At 47.2% G+C, this 19,797-nt stretch overlaps 1 protein-coding gene and 1 non-coding gene across 15 annotated transcripts in view; both read right to left on the bottom strand.

Annotated features, from left to right (window-relative positions):
• Nucleotides 1–4,388, bottom strand: part of TJAP1 (tight junction associated protein 1) — a 29,591-nt gene extending 25,203 nt beyond the window's left edge. For 4 of the 14 annotated variants that reach the window (XM_033217257.1, XM_033217263.1, XM_033217258.1 and 1 more), the window contains exons 1-2: nucleotides 4,269–4,388; nucleotides 3,663–3,810 (exon numbers count right to left, since the gene is read on the bottom strand). The gene's annotated coding sequence lies outside the window, so the exon portion shown is untranslated. Of the gene's footprint in view, nucleotides 1–1,276; nucleotides 1,292–3,176; nucleotides 3,237–3,662; nucleotides 4,203–4,268 lie in introns of those variants that run through there. The other 10 variants (XM_033217265.1, XM_033217266.1, XM_033217259.1 and 7 more) reach the window with 8 other exon arrangements.
• Nucleotides 4,389–9,052: 4,664 nt separating this feature from the next.
• Nucleotides 9,053–9,159, bottom strand: LOC117088821. Its single transcript, XR_004439351.1, has one exon. It is a non-coding gene; the product is annotated as a U6 spliceosomal RNA (small nuclear RNA).
• Between the last annotated feature and the right edge of the window lie 10,638 nt (nucleotides 9,160–19,797).

Genomic DNA, 19,797 nt, shown 5'->3' with positions numbered 1-19,797 from the left:
AAATGTGGTTTTTTTGTTTTGTTTTGTTTTCTGTGTAGTTTGCTACTTTCTATTTTTACTATTTATTGTTTTAAATTTTATTAATTTTATTCAGGAAATACATTAAGTTTTGTGTTTTTTTTTTGGGGGGGGGTGATGTCTTGCTTTTTTAAAAAAATTATATCCAGGCCGGGCGCGGTGGCTCAAGCCTGTAATCCCAGCACTTTGGGAGGCCGAGACGGGTGGATCACGAGGTCAGGAGATCGAGACCATCCTGGCTAACACGGTGAAACCCCGTCTCTACTAAAAAATACAAAAAACTAGCCGGGCGAGGTGGCGGGTGCCTGTAGTCCCAGCTACTCGGGAGGCTGAGGCAGGAGAATGGCGGGAACCCAGGAGGCGGAGCTTGCAGTGAGCTGAGATCTGGCCACTGCACTCCAGCCTGGGCGACAGAGTGAGACTCCGTCTCAAAAAAAAAAAAAAAAAATTATATCCAGACTACGAATCTAATATTTACTGTGGCTAATCAACTGCTCATGTCAGTAATCAAAGTTAGAAATGAGCCTTATATGTACATCTACATTAATAAACACACACACCCCTTTAAGGTGTGCTCAGTGTAGATTCTAATGTCAGTCTGCCCACTCAACCCAGGCCCAAAGTTGCATCACATCACCAAGTTGAATCATGAAGACAGTCCAGATTTGGCTGACATGGCACAGAAGCTCCCTCCCCACAGCCCATGCACCAGTTACTAGTTCTGAGAGGAAAGAGGGTTGTGATGAAAAACTCAGTCCCTAAACATTTTTTTAAATAATCAAAAAAGTTTCTACTACAATATGGATATACATTTAACCATCTTGACAAACAAACATGAACCAGGTTACAGTCAAACAAACAAGAAACACAAATTGCCACTAGGCATATTTAAGTTAACTTGATATCAACCTAAAGAAAAAAAAGCTCAACTACTGAAGCTAGATTGCCTAGGTTCAAATCCCAGCTCTGTCACTTACTAGCTGGGTGATCTTAAATTACTTAACCACTCTGCCTCCATTTTCTCATCTGTAAGACAGGGATAATAAGTTATCTACTTCATATGATTATGAAAATTAAATTAATTGGCCAGGCACCATGGCTCATGCCTATAATCCCAGCACTTTGGGAGGCAGAGGTGGGCAGATCGCCTGAGGTCAGGAGTTCGACACCAGCATGACCAATGCGGTGAAACCTCCATCTCTACTAAAAATACAAAAATTAGCCAGACATGGTTGTGGGCACCTGTAATCCCAGCTACCTGGGAGGCTGAGGCAGGAGAATCACTTCAATCTGGGAGGCAGCGGTTGCAGTGAGGAGAGCACCATTGTACTCCAGCCTGGGCGACAAGAACGAGACTCCGTCTCAAAAAAAAAGTCAAAAATTAAATTAGTTAATACATGAAAAGCCCTTACAACAATCCTAGGCACAGAATGTGCTCAATAAGCACCACTATTGTTATTATCATCATTACTCAACTGCAAAGATAATTGTAGAGCCTCACAGCTTCAAACAAGAAATCACTGGCATTTTAACATTGCTTTAAATAGCCTAATGAGGATATTCTCACAACAAAAAAATCTGTATTATCCAAAAGCTCTGCTTCATCTCTTTAACATCAGGCTAGCAGCCCAAACCAATGTAGATGCTATACAGACAGCAGGTTCAACCATGAAGCAGAAATTAGTGCTGAGATCTGACTAGTATAACTAAAACATACTGTCAGGCACTGGGTAAGCATATTAATGTATTAACTAATTTGCCCTCGAAACAACCCTATGCGATAGATACTCTTACTACCCACATTTGATTGATGAGAAAACTGAGGCATATAAAGCTATGCAATTAATAAAGGTCACAGAGCTACAAATGGCAGTCAGTGCCTTTTTTTTTTTTTTTTTTTTGGAGATGGAGTCTCGCTCTGTCTCCTGGTTGGAGTGCAGTGGTGCAATCTCAGCTCACTGCAACCTCCACTGCCCAGGTTCAAGCGATTCTCCTGCCTCAGCCTCTTGAGTAGCTGGGACTACAGACGCGCACCACCACACCCAGCTAATTTTTGTATTTTTAGCAGAGATGCGGTTTCACCTTTTTGGCCAGGATGGTCTCGATCTCTTGACCCCGTGATCCGCCTGCCTCGGACTCCCAAAATGCTAGAATTACAGGAGTGAGCCACTGCACCCGGCCAGTGCTTTCTTTTTTTGTTGTTTCTTGGAGACTGCATCTCTTACGTTGCCCAGGCTGGAGTACAATGGGTATTCACAGGTGTCATCATAGTGCAACGCAGTCTCAAACTCCTGGCCTCAAATGCTCCTCCCAGCTCAGTCTCCCAAGTAGCTGGGACTACAGGTATGTGCCACCATGCCAGGCTCAGAGTCAGTGCTATTAACCGTTATGTGTGTTCACCACACTACCCTTGGGTGACTACAATTATAATTTTCAAGGGGGCACAAATTGTCCTCAGGAAAAGGAGGTTCTCAACCGTCAGAAATGGAGTCACAGCTACATATCATCAGTTCTTCAGATACCTAAAGGTACTGAAGCTGACCTAGTAACAGCGACTTGGGTTGTTCTGTCTGGAGTAAGCCTTTGGTTGGGGGGAAGTAGAGAGCAGATAGTTAATGAAGAGTGTTAGATCAAACAAGACCTCCCAGTCCACCATGAGGCAATGCTGATCCTGAAGCAGGCTTCAATAAGAAGGCTACTCCCAACTCTGGCTAGGGCATAACACTCACCAAAGGAAGTGAAGGCCACATTCACTGTGTTCTCTGGCTCCAGTCCCCTTCCTTTCTCTCCAATACCAAATCCACTACCTCTCAGGCCATGCTTAGTTTGGCTAGTGAAACTGATTTTTTCAAAAGTGGTCTGATGGGAAGATTACAGAGGAGAGAAAGAAAACTACCAGAAAAGAAAAGAGCAAGTTCCATGATCCTTTCTTTCCATCACCACACTTGTCCAACTGTAAAGCAACTCTCAAATATTAGGGCTCTCAAGGATAGGGAGTGAGGTGCTAAACATTACCAGAGCTTTACATCAGTCTGCTTGATCTCTTACCAGAAACTGCTCTATATTTTTTCTCCGTAATCCCAACCTGCCTTTCCCTCACCTCTGATACCCCTACCAAAATCCACATCCCCAGAGGAACACTAATGAGCCCTTCTTACCAAAAGAGCAAAAGTAGACACGCAGCGAGAATGAATTCAGGAGTTGGTGACAGCAAGTACCTAAATGGTCAGTGAACGCGATCAGAATTTGTTTTCTCATGACTCCCCACCATCTGTCACCCACAAATCTCCACTTCCAGGCAGGACTCCAAAGTGAAAATGTGATGGGGAAATTGAAGCAGAAACAATGAGCATGTAGGAAACTGCTTGTGACAGGGATGTGTTAAAATCCTTCAGCCTGGTCTCTACGCCTCTGTCCAGGTTTGCTTGCATAGGTGAAGGCACACAAAGCTTAATTCCACACCAACTCTCAAAAGTCAGTCTGCAATCTACGCCAAACACTAACTTAAGGACCTCAGACAAAGGACAACCTCTATAGAAGAGAGCCCTTCTCAGACCAAATGATTCTTGGCATCACTCTAAGCCCATGCATCCTCCTCCCAGGGAGCATGCCAGCCAGAAACCTGTCATTGGAAGCCACCTTACCCGCTCTGGGGTTGGGCTGGGGCAAGTCGCTATTTCTTCTTCTTTCCAAGCAGGCAATGTAATTTCTTCCAGTCCCTGGGGCACCTGAATCTTCTGCTGAAATTGGGGCAGATGCTGCTACAGGAGCTGTGGAAAGGCTGATCTAAGCCTAGAAGAGTGTCATTTGACTGGTTTTAGTTCCCTCCTTAGCAGATCTGCCCGGCATCCTCCAGATCTCTCTTCCTTACTATCCCACTCTACTAGAAATATCCTTTTCCCCTCTGGCCGGTCAGATACAGTCGGGCCTCTATCCCACGCTCCAGGCTTCTTTATTCGCGGCTAAAGAAATTCTCCTCCAACTTGTGACTCTGCTTCTCCAGCACCCGCACAACACCTACTTCGGGCTGCCCCACCCCAAATCTCCCTCCCCTAGGGCTGCCACTGGACCCTAGGGCCCCGGTCCGCCCCAGCTCCTTTTTTTCCTCTCCGCCTCGGACCTTACTCCATTCCATCTCCTCTTTTCAACCCTGGAGCCAGTACCCACTTCGCCCCTACTACAGACTAGGGCCCCCGCAATCCCCCCCCACTCTGGCTTCCCCGCCCGACTACTCCAACCCCACAACAAACTTTCCACCGCTGCCAGCTGCGTTCAGGTCGCCATCTTGCCGCGGGGCAGGCCGGGTAGTGGCCAGGGCCGCGGGAATCCCCACGCACTTGGCGTCCCGCGTCATCGGAGGCGGGGCCATGGGGGCAGGGCTTGGGGTTGGGGAAGTGGCACACTACGTGATGGCGAAAGATGGGGCTCTCTTGAAAGCAGGGATTGGAGGCTTGGCCGCAGAAGGAAGGACGTATCAGGAGCCGGGCAATAGCAGGAAGCGGGGAAAGACTCTAGTACTGAAAGAAAGAAAGAAAAAAAAAAAAGAATAGGGGAACACAGCTCAAAGATACAGTGGGGCCGGGCGCGGTGGCTCACGTCTGTAATCCCAGCACTTCGGGAGGCCGAGGCGGGCAGATCACGAGGTCAGGAGATGAGACCATCCTGGCTAACACGGTGAAACCCCGTCTCTACTAAAAAAATACAAAAAATTAGCCGGGCCTGGTGGCGGGCGCCTGTAGTCCCAGCTACTCAGGAGGCTGAGGCTGGTGTGAACCCGGGAGGCGGAGCTTGCAATGAGCAGAGATTTGCCACAGAGCGAGACTCCCTCTCAAAAAAAAAAAAAAAAAGGATACAGTGGGAGAGAGAATCGTGCTACTACTGCCCGTAATCCAAAGAATAAAACCAGCTTTTCAGTTTGGCATTCAAACATCCGCATGATCCAAGCTCTTCCACCTTCATCAGCCTCATTTTTTGCCTCTCCTGGGGACTTCAGGTTCCCAAATTGTCCTTTGTTTTCAGGACATCGGACCTTAAGATGTCTAATCTCTCTCCTCCTCCCTTGCATCATCAATTCCTCCTACTCCTTCAAACCATCAGCTCAAATGTCACCTGCAGAAAGCCTTCCCTTTAGTGCTCCTTTTGCTGGGCATCACTAGCAACTTGTATATAGCTTTATTGTAGCTGTCCCGTGCAGTGTAATTATTTATTTACATGTTATATCACTTTCGCCCTGATGCTTCTTCAGGGCAAAAACTATGTTTGATTTCATCTTCATACTCCCTAGCAGGTGCTTGGGACACAGTAATTGCCTAATGAATAAATGGCATGTTTTCCTCCAATGCACTAAGCATATTTCTGCCTCAGGGTCTCTAAGTTTGCTGTTCCCCATACCTGGAATGTTCTTCCTCCAAATATTGACTCTCATTTGTGTCTTTGCTCAAGGGTCATCACTTTAGAGAAGCCTTCCTTGGCCACTCAATCTAAATCAGCATCCCTATTCTCCTTTACCCTGCTTTAATGTTTTCATTCATAGTACCTGTCATTATCTGACATTATATTAAATATTTGTTTGTTTATTGACCATCTCCTCACTACAAAGCAAACTCCAGAGGTCTGGGATGTTTTCTTGCTCATCACAGCATCCCCAGTGTCTGAAACAATGCCTGGCGTAACAGGTATTCAGTAATTTTTTTATTCTGTTTGTTTAATTAATTAATTTTTTTTGAGACAGGGTCTCAATCTATTGCTGATGCTAGAGTGTAGTGGCACAATCTCGGCTCACTGCAACCTCTGCCTCCTGGGTTCAAGTGATTCTCCCACCTCAGTTTCCTCTGTAGCTGGGATTATAGGCGCATGCCACCACACCCAGCTAACTTTTTGTATTTTTAGTAGAGACGGGGGTTCCACCATGTTGGCCAGGCTGGTCTCGAACTCCTGAGCTCAAGTGATCTGCCTGCCTCAGCCTTCCAAAGTGCTGAGATTACAGGTGTGAGCCACTGTGCCCGGCCAATAAATATTTATTGAATGAATAAATGGTATGTAGGTGAGTGATTGACAGATTTTGGAATATACTGGTGGAGAAGAAGGGTTGAAAATACTATAAAATAAGAAAATGCATAGGTGGAAGTTACATGACCTTAAGGCCCCACTTAGCCCTATCAGGAATAGTAGCAAAGACAAGCCCCAGACTTAGCAAAGGAGAGAGTGAGATGAGAATCAGGTGGAATTCTGGAGCTGGGTCCTCAGGCAGCACAGCCATCCTAGGAAAGTCCCAGGGCGCCAAGCAGGCCACTTAGAGGAAAAGAGGCAGGCTGGAGGCCAGGAGTCTCCTCAGACCTAAAGACCTCATCCACCCCGAGCCCAGGCCTCTCTTGGCCAGATGGTTCCGGAGAAGCATCTGTCCCTCCATAAATTATCCAGGGCTCCCTCTAGCCTATCCTCTCTGGTGACAGCCGGAACAATTGTCCAGGAATTCCATCTGCTCCCCTGTCCCTCTCCCCTCCACAGCTCATCAACATTTCAGAGCAGCAACGTATCCCATTTCCCTGGGCCTAGGGATGGAGCTGGGTCTGCCCCTTGGTGAAGCTGATCTCAAGTACCAAACCCCCATCAACGCACACACACAAAAACCTCAGCAGAGGCTCCCAGATCCCCAGAGGGAGAGGTCAGCCGTTTTTATTTCCCATCCCATCCATGCCTTTCTATCCTATACATCTTTTTTAAAATTAATTTAATAAAATTACACTAAATAAACCAGCCTGGCCAACATAGTGAAACCCCTTCTCTACCAAAAATACAAAAATTAGTTGGGCATGGTGGCATGCACCTGTAGTCCCAGCTACTCGGGAGGCTGAGGCAAGAGAATTGCTCGAACTCACAAGGGGAGGTTGTGGTGAGCCAAGATCGTGCCGCTGTGCTCCAGCCTGGGTGACAGAGCAAGACTCCATCTCAAAAAAAAAAAATATATATATATATATATATATGACTTTTACTGTTTACCAAAAGGTATGTGGCTGAAGGAAGAAATGCAGGAAGCTGGTTTGCTTTTCTAAATAGGTATAATTCCTAGATATCGTTTCAGCCTTTCCAGAAATTATTTTGGGGTTCACAAGGGGAGAAAGGCTGTTGTACTTTCAATTATAGATTTGAAAAGCAATTCAAGGCTGGGCGCGGTGGCACAAGCCTGTAATCCCAGCACTTTGGGAGGCCGAGACGGGCGGATCACGAGGTCAGGAGATCAAGACCATCCTGGCTAACACGGTGAAACCCCGTCTCTACTAAAAATACAAAAAAAACTAGCCGGGCGAGGTGGCGGGCGCCTGTAGTCCCAGCTACTCGGGAGGCTGAGGCAGGAGAATGGCGTGAACCCGGGGGGCGGAGCTTGCAGTGAGCTGAGATCCGGCCACTGCACTCCAGCCTGGGCGAAAGAGCAAGACTCCGTCTCAAAAAAAAAAAAAAAAAAAAAAAAAAAAAAGAAAAGCATGGGAATCACAGTCCTCTAGAGTTTTTAATTATTATTATTATTTTTTTTTTTTTTTTTTTTTTTTGAGACGGAGTCTTGCTCTGTCACCCAGGCTGGAGTGCAGTGGCGTGATCTCGGCTCACTGCAAGCTCCGCCTCCCGGGTTTACGCCATTCTCCTGCCTCAGCCTCCCGAGTAGCTGGGACTACAGGCGCCCGCCATCTCGCCCGGCTAGTTTTTTGTATTTTTTAGTAGAGACGGGGTTTCACCGTGTAGACCAGGATGGTCTTGATCTCCTGACCTCGTGATCCACCCGTCTCGGCCTCCCAAAGTGCTGGGATTACAGGCTTGAGCCACCGCGCCCGGCCTATTATTATTTTTTTTTAAGACGGAGTTTCACTCTTGTTGCCCAGGCTGGAGTGCAAGGGCATGATCTCGACTCATTGCAACCTCCACCTCCTGGGTTCAAGCGATTCTCCTGCCTCAGCCTCCCAAGTAGCTGAGATTACAGGTGCCCACAACCACGCCCAGATAATTTTTGTATTTTAGTAGAGACAGATTTTCACCATGTTGGTCAGGCTGGTCTGAAACTCCTGACCTCAGGTGATCTACCTGCCTCAGCCTCCCAAAGTGCTGGGATTACAGGCATGAGCCACCACGCCCGGCCTATTATTATTACTATTATTTGAAACAGAATCTCGCTCTGTCGTCCAGGTTGGAGTGCAGTGGCGCGTTCTCGGCTCATTGCAACTTCCACCTCCCGGGTTCAAGCAATTCTCTGCCTCAGCCTCCCGAGTAGCTGGGATTACAGGTGCCCACCACCATGCCCAGCTCATTTTTGTATTTTAGTAGAGACGGGGTTTCACCGTGTAGACCAGGATGGTCTTGATCTCCTGACCTCGTGATCCACCCGTCTCGGCCTCCCAAAGTGCTGGGATTACAGGCTTGAGCCACCGCGCCCGGCCTATTATTATTTTTTTTTAAGACGGAGTTTCACTCTTGTTGCCCAGGCTGGAGTGCAAGGGCATGATCTCGACTCATTGCAACCTCCACCTCCTGGGTTCAAGCGATTCTCCTGCCTCAGCCTCCCAAGTAGCTGAGATTACAGGTGCCCACAACCACGCCCAGATAATTTTTGTATTTTAGTAGAGACAGATTTTCACCATGTTGGTCAGGCTGGTCTGAAACTCCTGACCTCAGGTGATCTACCTGCCTCAGCCTCCCAAAGTGCTGGGATTACAGGCATGAGCCACCACGCCCGGCCTATTATTATTACTATTATTTGAAACAGAATCTCGCTCTGTCGTCCAGGTTGGAGTGCAGTGGCGCGTTCTCGGCTCATTGCAACTTCCACCTCCCGGGTTCAAGCAATTCTCTGCCTCAGCCTCCCGAGTAGCTGGGATTACAGGTGCCCACCACCATGCCCAGCTCATTTTTGTATTTTTAGTAGAGACGGGGTTTCACCATCTTGACCAGGCTGGTCTTGAAATCCTGACCTTGTGATCCACCTGCCTCAGCCTCCTAAAATGCTGGGATTACAGGCGTGAGCCACCATGCCTGGCCTATTATTATTTTTAATATGGAAGGCTTTACAAATTCATGTGTCATCCTTGCAAAGGGGCCATGCTAATCTTCCCTGAATCATTCCAGTTTTAGTATATGTGCTGCCAAAGCAAGCACAAGTTTAACTTTTAACATGTGAAAGATAAAGTTATCTTCATTGGAGCGAGGCTGGTTTACTTCATCATTCCCCCTCTGTGGATGGACAAACTCACTTGTATACCTAAATATTTCTTAGACCACAATTACATAGTTGTTCACTATCTCTGTGAGAGAATCATGAGGAAAGTGGTAAAAATTAGGGGCTTCTAGCTTTCAGGGTCTTAAGAAATAGCTGCAAGTTGCAGAATAGTCAGTCTCACTTCATTTTGATGACAATTTTCACATGTTTGGTGTCTATAGGGCTGCAGGTATGCAGGGCCCACCTGCACAAACATGGTCAAGCATTTCTCAAGGCATAATCCACCTGGGTCCAAGGCAGTCCTTTCTGATTATTTAATTTACATGAATTAGTCACCCTGCTGGGACAGACATGCTTGGTGTGGAGTCTTGGGTTGGCATGACACACTCTACATAGGCAAAAGGGGTCTTGGAATAGAAGCAGTGGACAAAGATAGCAATTTGAGCTTCAGGTATTGAAGGAAATTGCTGGGAAAGAAGAGTCAAAACCTTACTGGGCTCAGCCCCACAGTCGTGTGACCTGTTCATTATGATAGCTAGAAAGGCCTTAGGCCATATGCAGCCCTTTTGGTTGCCACCGACATTATCTGCTAACAATGTGAAACCATGAGGCTAACTATGTTCCTATTTGTGACTCTGATTTTGTGATGCTGAACCGTGTATACATGGTTGTTATAACAATGATTTCGAAACTTCAAGAGGTGATAATTTAATCTACTTCCCTGGGTTTAAGTTATACACATTTCCTAATTCTTCAGTCTATTAATAGAAGTCCACAGCTGCCAACTTGGTGGATAAGCTTTTATTAGATGTAATGACTTTTTCCTAACTTGAGATGTTGAATTTTATGGAAGTGTAAGAAATGTAATTTTAAAGACCTTAAAACTTGGTAAGAACTTGAATTCTTCATATTATTAAAACCATTTGGCCAGACACGGTGGTTCACGCCTGTAATCCCAGCACTTTGGGAGGCCGAGGCGGGCAGATCACCTTAGGTCGGGAGTTCAAGACCAGCCCGACCAAAATGGAGAATCCCGTTTCTATTAAAAATACAAAAAATTCGCCGGGCATGGTGGTACATGCCTGTAATCCCAGCTACTCAGGAGGCTGAGGCAGGAGAATCGCTTGAACCCAGGAGGAAGAGGTTGCAGTGAGCCGAGATCACGCCATTGTACTCCAGCCTAGGCAACAAGAGCAAAACTCCATCTCAAAAAAAAAAAAAAAAACTCTCAAAAGATACTTAAAGTAGGAACTCAAATAAATATGTGTACATCTGTGTTCATAGCAACATTATTTTACAATAGCCAAAAGGCAGAAACAACACAAATGTTCATTGATGGATTAATGGATAAACAAAATGTAGCAAATACATACAATGGAATATTATTCAGCCTTGAAAAGGAAGGAATTCTGACACAGGCTACAACATGGATAAACCTTGAGGATACCACACAAAGTGAAATAAGCCAGTCACAAAAAGACAAATACTGAATGATTCCACTTATTTTAGGTACCTAGAGCAGTCAAATTCATAGAGATAGAAAATAGAATGGTAGGCCGGGTGCTGTGACTCACGCCTGTAATCCTAGCACTTTGGGAGGTCAAGGCGGGCAGATCACAAGGTCAGAAGTTTGAGACCAGCCTGGTCAACATGGCGAAACCCTGTCTCTACTAAAAATTCAAAAACTAGCCAGGTGTGTTGGCAGATGCCTGCAATCCTAGCTACTTGGGAGGCTGAGGCAGAGAATTACTTGAACCTGGGAGGCGGAGGTTGCAGTGAGCCAAGATCACGCCACTGCCTTCCAGCCTGGGTGACAGAATGAGACTCTGTCTCAAAAAAAAGGAAAAGAAAGAAAATAGAATTGTTATTGCTAGGGGCTGTAAAAAATTAGGAGTTAGTGTTGTGTTCTTATTTTGTTTGTTTGTTTGTTTGTTTTATTTATTTTAGAGGCAGAGTCTCACTCTGTTGCCCAGGCTGTAGTGCAGTGGCATGATCATAGTTCACTGTAACCTCAAACTCCTGGGCTCAAGTGATCCTCTAGACTTAGTTTCCCAAATAGCTGGGACTCTAGGCATACCTGCCTAATTTTTTTTATTTTTTGGAGGGCATCTATGTTCACCACTGTACCAGCAATGCTTTTTAACTTTTTTATAGAAACGGAGTCACACTTTGTTGTCCAGGCTGGTCTTGAAGTCCTGGACTCAATAGATCCTCCTGCCTTGGCCTCCCAAAGTGCTGGGATTAACAGGCATGAGCCACCACGCCTGGCCATCCACACATCTTTACATGATACCAAGTCTTATTTTCTGGCTTCTGGTGAGATCTCACTTTCCCAACTCTAAAGCAGGAACTCCCTGAGAGCAGAGCTTGTTTCCCCCACCTCAGACTTCGGGCACCCTGAGGCTAGAGTCTGTGCCTGCCCTCTCAGACTGTGATTTGAATTCTGGGAAAGCTCAGAAAGTGCAGGAGTGGTTTATGTCTCTTTTCTGGACTGCACTGGGACCTGTCAGACTCTGCTTCACTCTGACCCAGTAGGGCCTGGGTAGTTCTCCAGCCCCTCATCTCTTTGTTGAATCAGGAAGTCCTCCCTCTATCCCAGGTCAACACCTGAAAGTTGGCCTTGCAAGTGTAACCAGGAAGCTTAACTTCAAAATGCGTTTTCAAACCTTTCTTTTCCTTTCTCTGGGGTCTCAAGATGTAACCCTGAAGCTTACTGTGGAAACCATTTTTTCTCCCTTCTCCTTATTCATAAAATATAGCCTTGAAATGTACTTTCTTTCAGGCCAGGAGCGGCGGCTCATGCCTGTAATCCTGGCACTTTGGGAGGCTAAGGTAGGTGGATTGCCTGAGCTCAGGAGTTCCAGACCAGCCTGGGCAACATGGTGAAACCCCGCCTCTACTAAAATACAAAAAATTAGTTGGGCATGACGGTGTGCGCCTGTAATCCCAGCTACTTGGGAGGCTGAAACAGGAGAATCTATTGAACCCGGGAGGCGGAGGTTACAGTGAGCCAAGATCGCGCCGTTGCACTCCAGCCTAGGCCGCAGAGTGAGGCTTTGTCTCAAAAAAAAAAAAAGAAAGAAAGAAAGAAAAAAAAAAGAAATGTACTTTCTTCTTTCTTTTTTCTTGTTCTGAGACAGAGAGTCTTGCTGTGTCGCCCAGGCTGGAGTACAGCGGCACAATCTCGGCTCGTTGCAACCTCTGCCTCCTGGGTTCAAGCGACTCTCCTGCCTCAGCCTCCTAAGTAGCTGGGATTACAGGCACATGCCACCAAGCCCAGCTAATTTTTGTATTTTTAGTAGAGATGGGATTTCACCATGTTGGCCAGGCTGGTCTCAAACTTCTGACCTCGGGTGATCCGCTTGCCTTGGCCTCCCAAACTGTTGGGATTATAGGCATGAGCCACCACGCCTGGCAACCTCGTTATTTTTAACTGGACTCTGTAAGTGGCAACTCACTCCATCACCCAGTCTGGAATGCAGTGGTGCGATCTCGGCTCACTGCAACCTCTGCCTCTCGGGTTCAAGCAATTCTCCTGTCTCAGCCTCCTGAGTAGCTGGGTGCACACCACCACGCCCGGCTAATTTTTGTATTTTTAGTAGAGGTGGGTTTTCACCAGGCTGGTCTCAAACTGCTGACCTCAAATGATCTGCCCGCCTCAGTCTCCCAAAGTGCTGGGGTTACAGGCGTTAGCGACGACACCTGGCCCAGAAACTTCAAGTAAATCTCCAGGGATGACTCCTTTAGCAGCTACTGGAAGGGCTGGACCACAACCCATATGTGATGTTGGTGCCTCCTCCACCACCTCATCACCCTGTGTAGTTCCAGAGTGGGAGGAGCTCCATAAGCACATGAATGAGTGGTACCGCGATGCTTCACATGCATAGTTCTGGCTATGAGTGACCCTCTTGTCTTTCCAGATCTGTGTACATGCATCTGAACACCCTTGTGGTTTCAATGGGTGTGTTCTTTTGCTTGATTTTTTTTTTTCTTGAGACAGAGTTTCACTCTTGTTGTCCAGGCTGGAGTGCGATGGCGTGATCTCGGCTCACTGCAACCTCCATCTCCCAGGTTCATGCAATTCTCCTGCTTCAGCCTCCCCAGTAGCTGGGATTACAGGCACCCTCCACCATGCCTGGCTAATTTTTTGTGTTTTTAGTAGAAACAGGGTTTCACCATGTTGGCCAAGCTGGTCTCGAACTCCTGACCTCAGGTGATCCACCCGCCTTGGCCTCCCCAAATGCTGGGATTACAGGTGTGAGCCACCACACCCCGCCTGCTTGACATTTTGGATAGGAGCTGCATTACTGCACATTCATCCTATCAGAGGGCAAAGCCTCCTATCACTTTTCAACTCACCCTAAAGTCCACCATCGGTATCCTCCCTGGCCCAGCTCCCTTTTTCCCTGAGCAGGTATTTTCAGCTATCCTAAGCATGGTATGCATGGCCTGAGCTTTGGCACAACAGCCCTGGAGGCACACGGTAAGTGTGCCAAAACACACATGCACACAAACAGCCAAAAGGTGGGGAACAATGGCTGGGTTTGGATTTCAGCCCTGGGGCCACTGGCTCCACCTCTCGTGGTGAGGTAGGGGTGGGATGGGGGAAGGAAACAATCACAGGGAGAGAACATTGTTTCAGGACCCAAAGGACCCTAAGCTGGCAGAAGGCCTCACAAAGAGTGGGCTACTTGGATGTGCCTGACTCCTTCCCAGCACAGACTCTGTCTCCACCCTGGGTACCCCACTTGTTGGGCTGACCAGAACTGTCTTGGAGAGGCAGTGACAGGCCAGAACAAGCAGGGACAGGATTATCCCTTACCTGGTGAGGACAAGGGCCAGCTCTGCATGCCCCTGGGTCTCCATGAAGTCTAGGGTCCACAGGTGCCTCTGCATCCCCGGTTTACTGGGGGTGTGTGGGGTAAGTGAATATGTCTGCCCTGCTAGGCGGTAAGTTGCTTGAGGTCAGGGCCTAGCACTTTTTTTTCATTTGTATTAATTCAGTCACTCATTCAATTCACGTATATTGAATGTTTGGCACTAAGTTGGGGTCCCCTCCCTGCTCGTGCCCACAACCTGTGGGTGGGTCAATGGATGTGTGAATGAAGAGTAACAGCACTTGTTCCCTGTTCTCTGGTCTCTCCATTCTCATTTGGCAATACACAAAACTCTGTGTGAAAAGGAGACTGAGGGAAGAGGGAAACTTGAGAATCCACTCTCCAGGTGAAGGGTGGGGAGGCCAAGAGAGATAAATCCTTATAAATGGGGGCCCTGGAGGAGGGGTTTATTGATAAGCCCTCAGAAAAATGCTCAGGAAAGTAGGGAATCCTGAGGGTTGGGATACTGGGGTGTTCTAGGACAGTATAGTTACCGTTCAAGTCTGGAGTAAAAGCCAGAAATGAGCCTCATATTCTAGTGACCACCCAAAAAAAGAAGCCACTATTAAGACAGGCTTAGGAAGATCCTAAAGTCATAAGGCTGCCAGCCCAACCTGTTCCAAAATCCTCCAAGGAACAGCCACTGCGTTGTAGGCTGGGAAGCAGAAATTAGAGCCAAGAGGTGAAAAGCATCAGCCAGGAGCCCTCACCAACTGTATCAGTCACTTTTCCCAAGGGTAGGACAGCGGTAAGAGTAGGGTCCCTGAAGCAGACTGCCTGGCTTCATCGCTCATCTGTCACTTAACTAACTGCATGAACACAGGCAGATGACTGGAGCTGTCTGTGCCTCTGTCTTCCCGTCTGTAAATGGGGGTTAAGTATAGCACCTACCTCACAGAGTTGTCATGAGGGTCAAAAGAGTTCATGTACATGAGTGCTTAGACCAGTGCCTGGCACATAGAATGTCTGTCTATTTTACCAGTGAGGGCTTGGAGGCTCAGAGAGTTTCCTGTCTCCTGTGAAGGCCACCCAGTGGCAGACGATAGAGCCAGAATTTGAAGTGACTTCTAGTACTCTTGACTTGACATCACACAGCCTGAAGAGTCATAGGAGTGATCCCAGGCTGCTGACCTGAGGAGTGAGGTGATAACAGTGGCATCGTAGGATGTTTAGCCTCTAGGAACACTGCAGAATGGGTGCATGAGGGAAATCGGTAGGCCTGATGACCGCAAGACCAGATAGGAAATGCTTGTCATGAGCCTGGCGTGGTGAGGGGGTGCTGACAAGGGCTGAGGCAGTGGGACAGAATGGACCCAGGGCCATGGGAGAAGGAGGACTGGACAACATTTGGTGGCCAGCTGGAAAAAAATAGAGGAGTTAGAGGAGGCTTTAAGGTTTTAAGCTCTAGTTACACAAAGAATAGCAGGGTTTCTGCCAAAAACAAGTATTGGGTGGGGGATTGTATTAGTCCATTTTCATGCTGCTAATAAAATACCTGAGACTGGGTAATTATAAAGGAAAGAGGTTTAATGGACTCACAGTTCCACATGGCTGGGGAGGCCTCACAATCATGGTGGAAGGCAAGGAGGAGCAGGTCACATCCTACATGGCGGCAAGGAAGAGGGAGAATAAGGACCAAGCGAAAAGGGTTTCCCCTTATAAAACCATCAGACCTCGTGAGACTTATTCACTACCATGAGAATAGTATGGGAGAAACCACCCCCATGATTCAATTATCTCCCACCAGGTCCCTCCCACAACTTGTGGGAATTATGGGAGCTACAATTCAAGATGGGATTTGGGCGGGGATTCAGCCAAACTGTATCAGGAATGTTCTTGGAAATCCAAGCAGTGAGACAAGCCCTCTTTACTGGGTGATTTTTAAATGGGGGAAGGGAGGGTGCTAGAAAAATTTCACAGAGACAGAAACTTGGACTAAAGGATGCCTTTTATGTAAAGGGGCTAATAGTGGCTGGATTCCTGAAGACACTAGGACAGAAACAATTGCTCAAAGGCAAGCCCCAGCACAGCCCAGCTCAGCCTCCCATCATTGTTTCTGTTGCCAAACCCCTCTCCTGCTCCAGGGTAGGAAACTGACTTTATCAGGGATCCCCCAATGCCTCCACAACCACTCCCTTCAGCCCCTACTCTCTAACCTCCTGTACACATACCTGACTTTTACACACACTCTCTCATTCTACCCTCACAGGGATACTGTTAGAGAACAGGGCTGGTGCTATTCTCCCCATTTTACAAGTGGGGAAACTGAGGCCTGAGAAGTTTATGAGACTTTCTCAGGATCACACAACCAATGCCAACCAGTGACCAGATTCCAATCCTGTGCAGGAGAATCACTTGAACCCAGGAGGTGAAGGTTGCAGTGAGCTGAGATCGTGCCACTGCAACTCCAGCCTGGACAACAGAGACTCAGTCTCAAACAAACAAACAAACAAAAACACCAGAATAATAATAATACCTGTCTGGCAGGGTTGTGGTGAAAATTAAATATAGGGTGTGGCTCTTTATTAATTAAAGTAGTATAAGGGAGGTGTGTTCACTGCTATTTATGTCTTTATTTTTGATGGAGTTTTCGTCTGTTGCCCAGGCTCGAGTGCAATGGCAGCATGATCCGGGCTAACTGTAACCTCCGCCTCCCAGGTTCAAGCAATTCTCCTGCCTCCGCCTCCCGAGTAGCTGGCATTACAGGTGCACAACACTACGCCCAGCTAATTTTTTGTATTTTTAGTAGTGACGGAATTTCACCATGTTGTCCAGGCTGGTCTCAAACTCCTGACCTCAGGTAATCCACCCACCTCAGTCTCCCGAAGTGCTAGGATTACAGGCGTGAGCCACTCTGCCCAGCCCACTGCTTTTTATTTAAAAAAAGAAAAAATTAAAGTAGTGTAAGGGAATATCCTGGGACAGAGATGGGGTTATTATTTAATATATAGGATGATCAGCGAGGGCTTCTTTGCTAACAAGAGATTTGAGCAGAGAGCTGAATGAACTCAGTGAGTGAGCTATGAAAATATCTGGGTTATAGCATTCCAGGCAGAGAACAGCTAGTACAAAGATCCTGAGGCAGGGAACATGCTTATGTGTTCAAGGATCAACTCAGGGCTAGGCATGGTGGCTCACGCCTGTAATCCCAGCACTTTGGGAGGCCGAGGCAGGCAGATCACGAGGTCAGGAGAGCCAGACCATCCTGGCTAACACGGTGAAACCCCGTCTCTATTAAAAATACAAAAATAGCCAGGCGCGGTGGCTCAAGCCTGTAATCCCAGCACTTTGGGAGGCCGAGACGGGCGGATCACGAGGTCAGGAGATCGAGACCATCCTGGCTAACACGGTGAAACCCCGTCTCTACTAAAAATACAAAAACTAGCCGGGCGAGATGGCGGGCGCCTGTAGTCCCAGCTACTGGGGAGGCTGAGGCAGGAGAATGGCGTAAACCCGGGAGGCGGAGCTTGCAGTGAGCTGAGATCCGGCCACTGCACTCCAGCCTGGGCGACAGAGTGAGACTCTGCCTCAAAAAAAAAAAAAAAAACAAACAAAACAAAAATAAAAAATAAAAAAATTGCTGGGTGTGGTGGCGGGAGCCTGTAGTCCCAGCTACTCCGGAGGCTGAGGCAGGAGAACAGCGTGAACCTGGGAAGCAGAGCTTGCAGTGAGCCCAGATCGCGCCACTGCACTCCAGCCTGGGTAACAGAATGAGAATGAGAGTCCACCTCCAAAAAAAAAAAACAAAAAAAAAGGATCGACTCAGAGGCCAGTTTGGATGTGGCAGAATGAGGTGGGAGTGTGCAGGGAATAAAATCAGATGGAAAAAAAAAGATCAGATGGGAACCGCTGGAAGGTTTGGAACAAAGACATGACAAAATCTGACTTCCATTTTTTTTTTTTTTTTTTTTTGAGACGGAGTCTCGCTCTGCCCCGCCCAGGCTGGAGTGCAGTGGCCGGGTCTCAGCTCACTGCAAGCTCCGCCTCCTGGGTTTACGCCATTCTCCTGCCTCAGCCTCCCAAGCAGCTGGGACTACAGGCGCCCGCCACGTCGCCCGGCTAGTTTTTTGTATTTTTTAGTAGAGACGGGGTTTCACCATGTTAGCCAGGATGGTCTCGATCTCCTGACCTCGTGATCCGCCCGTCTCGGCCTCCCAAAGTGCTGGGATTACAGGCTTGAGCCACCGCGCCCGGCCTGACTTCCATTTTTTAAATAAAATTTTACATTTTGAATAATTGTAGATGTATAGAAAAGTTCCAAAGATAGTATAGAAATTTCCCAAATATGACTCACCCAATTTCTCTTAGTTTTAGCATTATACTTTACCATGGTACATTTGTCAAAACTAAGAAGCCAACATTAGTACCCTGGTATAAGCTAAATTCTAGACTTTATTCAGACTTTGCCAGTTTTATCACTATTGATGTTTTTCTGTTTCAGAATCCAGTTTGGGATAATACATCACACTTAGCTGGCTTCCATTTTCTTTCCATCAGGATCACCCTGGCTGCTGCACAATAGAAGACCAATTAAGAAACAATTGCGGCCCAACACTTTGGGAGGCTAAGGCGAGTCGATCACCTGAGGTCAGGAGTTCGAGACCAACATGGAGAAACCCTGTCTCTACTAAAAATCCAAAATTAGCCAGGCCTGGTGGCGCATGCCTGTAATCCCAGCTACTCAGGAGGCTGAAGCAGGAGAATTGCTTGAACCTGGGAGGCAGAGGTCGCCACCCGTGAGACCAGATCATGCCATTGCACTACAGCCTGGGCAACAAGAGCAAAACTCTGTCTCAAAAACAACAACAACAACAACAACCACAACCACAACAACAACAACAACAAACAAAGAAGGCATTGCAGTACTCCAGGCAAAAGATAATGGGGGCTTGAACTAGGGTGTTAGAGGTCATATTGTGAAAAGTGGTCAGATTCTGGATGAATTTCAAGGCAGAGGCAACGGAATTTGCAGGATGTGGATTATAGGAGAAAGAGGAGACTCAAGCATGACCCCAAGATTTGGGGCTAAACAACTACACAGATGGACTAGCCATTGACTGGAATGGGTACAGCTGACAAAGGAAGACTATTTGGGCTGGAGATCAGGAGTTTGCAGCAGTCAGACACCCAAGTCTGGTACTACCAAATTTATTTTTAAATTAATTAATTTATTATTTATTTTAATAAGGACAGGGTCTTGTTATGTTGCTCAGGCCTGAACAACAAAACTGAAGTCTCAAACTGCTGGGCTCAAGCAATCCTCCCACCTCAGCCTCCCAAAGTGCTGGGCTTACCAGGCATGAGCCACCATGCCCAGCCAGACCCACGCATCTGGATTTCAGGCAGAAAGCTTGCCTGGAAATATAAATTTGGGAGTCATTAACTTACAGCTAGCATTCCCAAAACTTAGGCTGGATGAGATCATGAAAGGAGTGAGTGAAGACAGAAAAGACAAGAGGTCTGAGGATGGAGCCCTGGGGCTGAGGAAGATGTTGAGAAGATGAGGAGGATGCAAAGGAGACCGAGAAGGGGTGGCCATTGCAGAGGTGAAGAAGCTAGTGAGTGATCCCAGAAACCCAGTAAACTGGCAAATGCAGTTAACAGAGCCAGTGAGATAAGGACTGAGAATTGATCATTGGATTTGGCAGTGGTGAGGGTACTGGTGACCTTTACAAGAGTGATTCTGGAATGGTGGGGTGA

This window comes from Trachypithecus francoisi, unplaced genomic scaffold (assembly GCF_009764315.1).
Source record: "Trachypithecus francoisi isolate TF-2019V2 unplaced genomic scaffold, Tfra_2.0 Lachesis_group10, whole genome shotgun sequence".
In the NCBI taxonomy this organism is placed as follows: domain Eukaryota; kingdom Metazoa; phylum Chordata; class Mammalia; order Primates; family Cercopithecidae; genus Trachypithecus; species Trachypithecus francoisi.
This window is presented reverse-complemented; position numbering and strand designations above follow the sequence as displayed.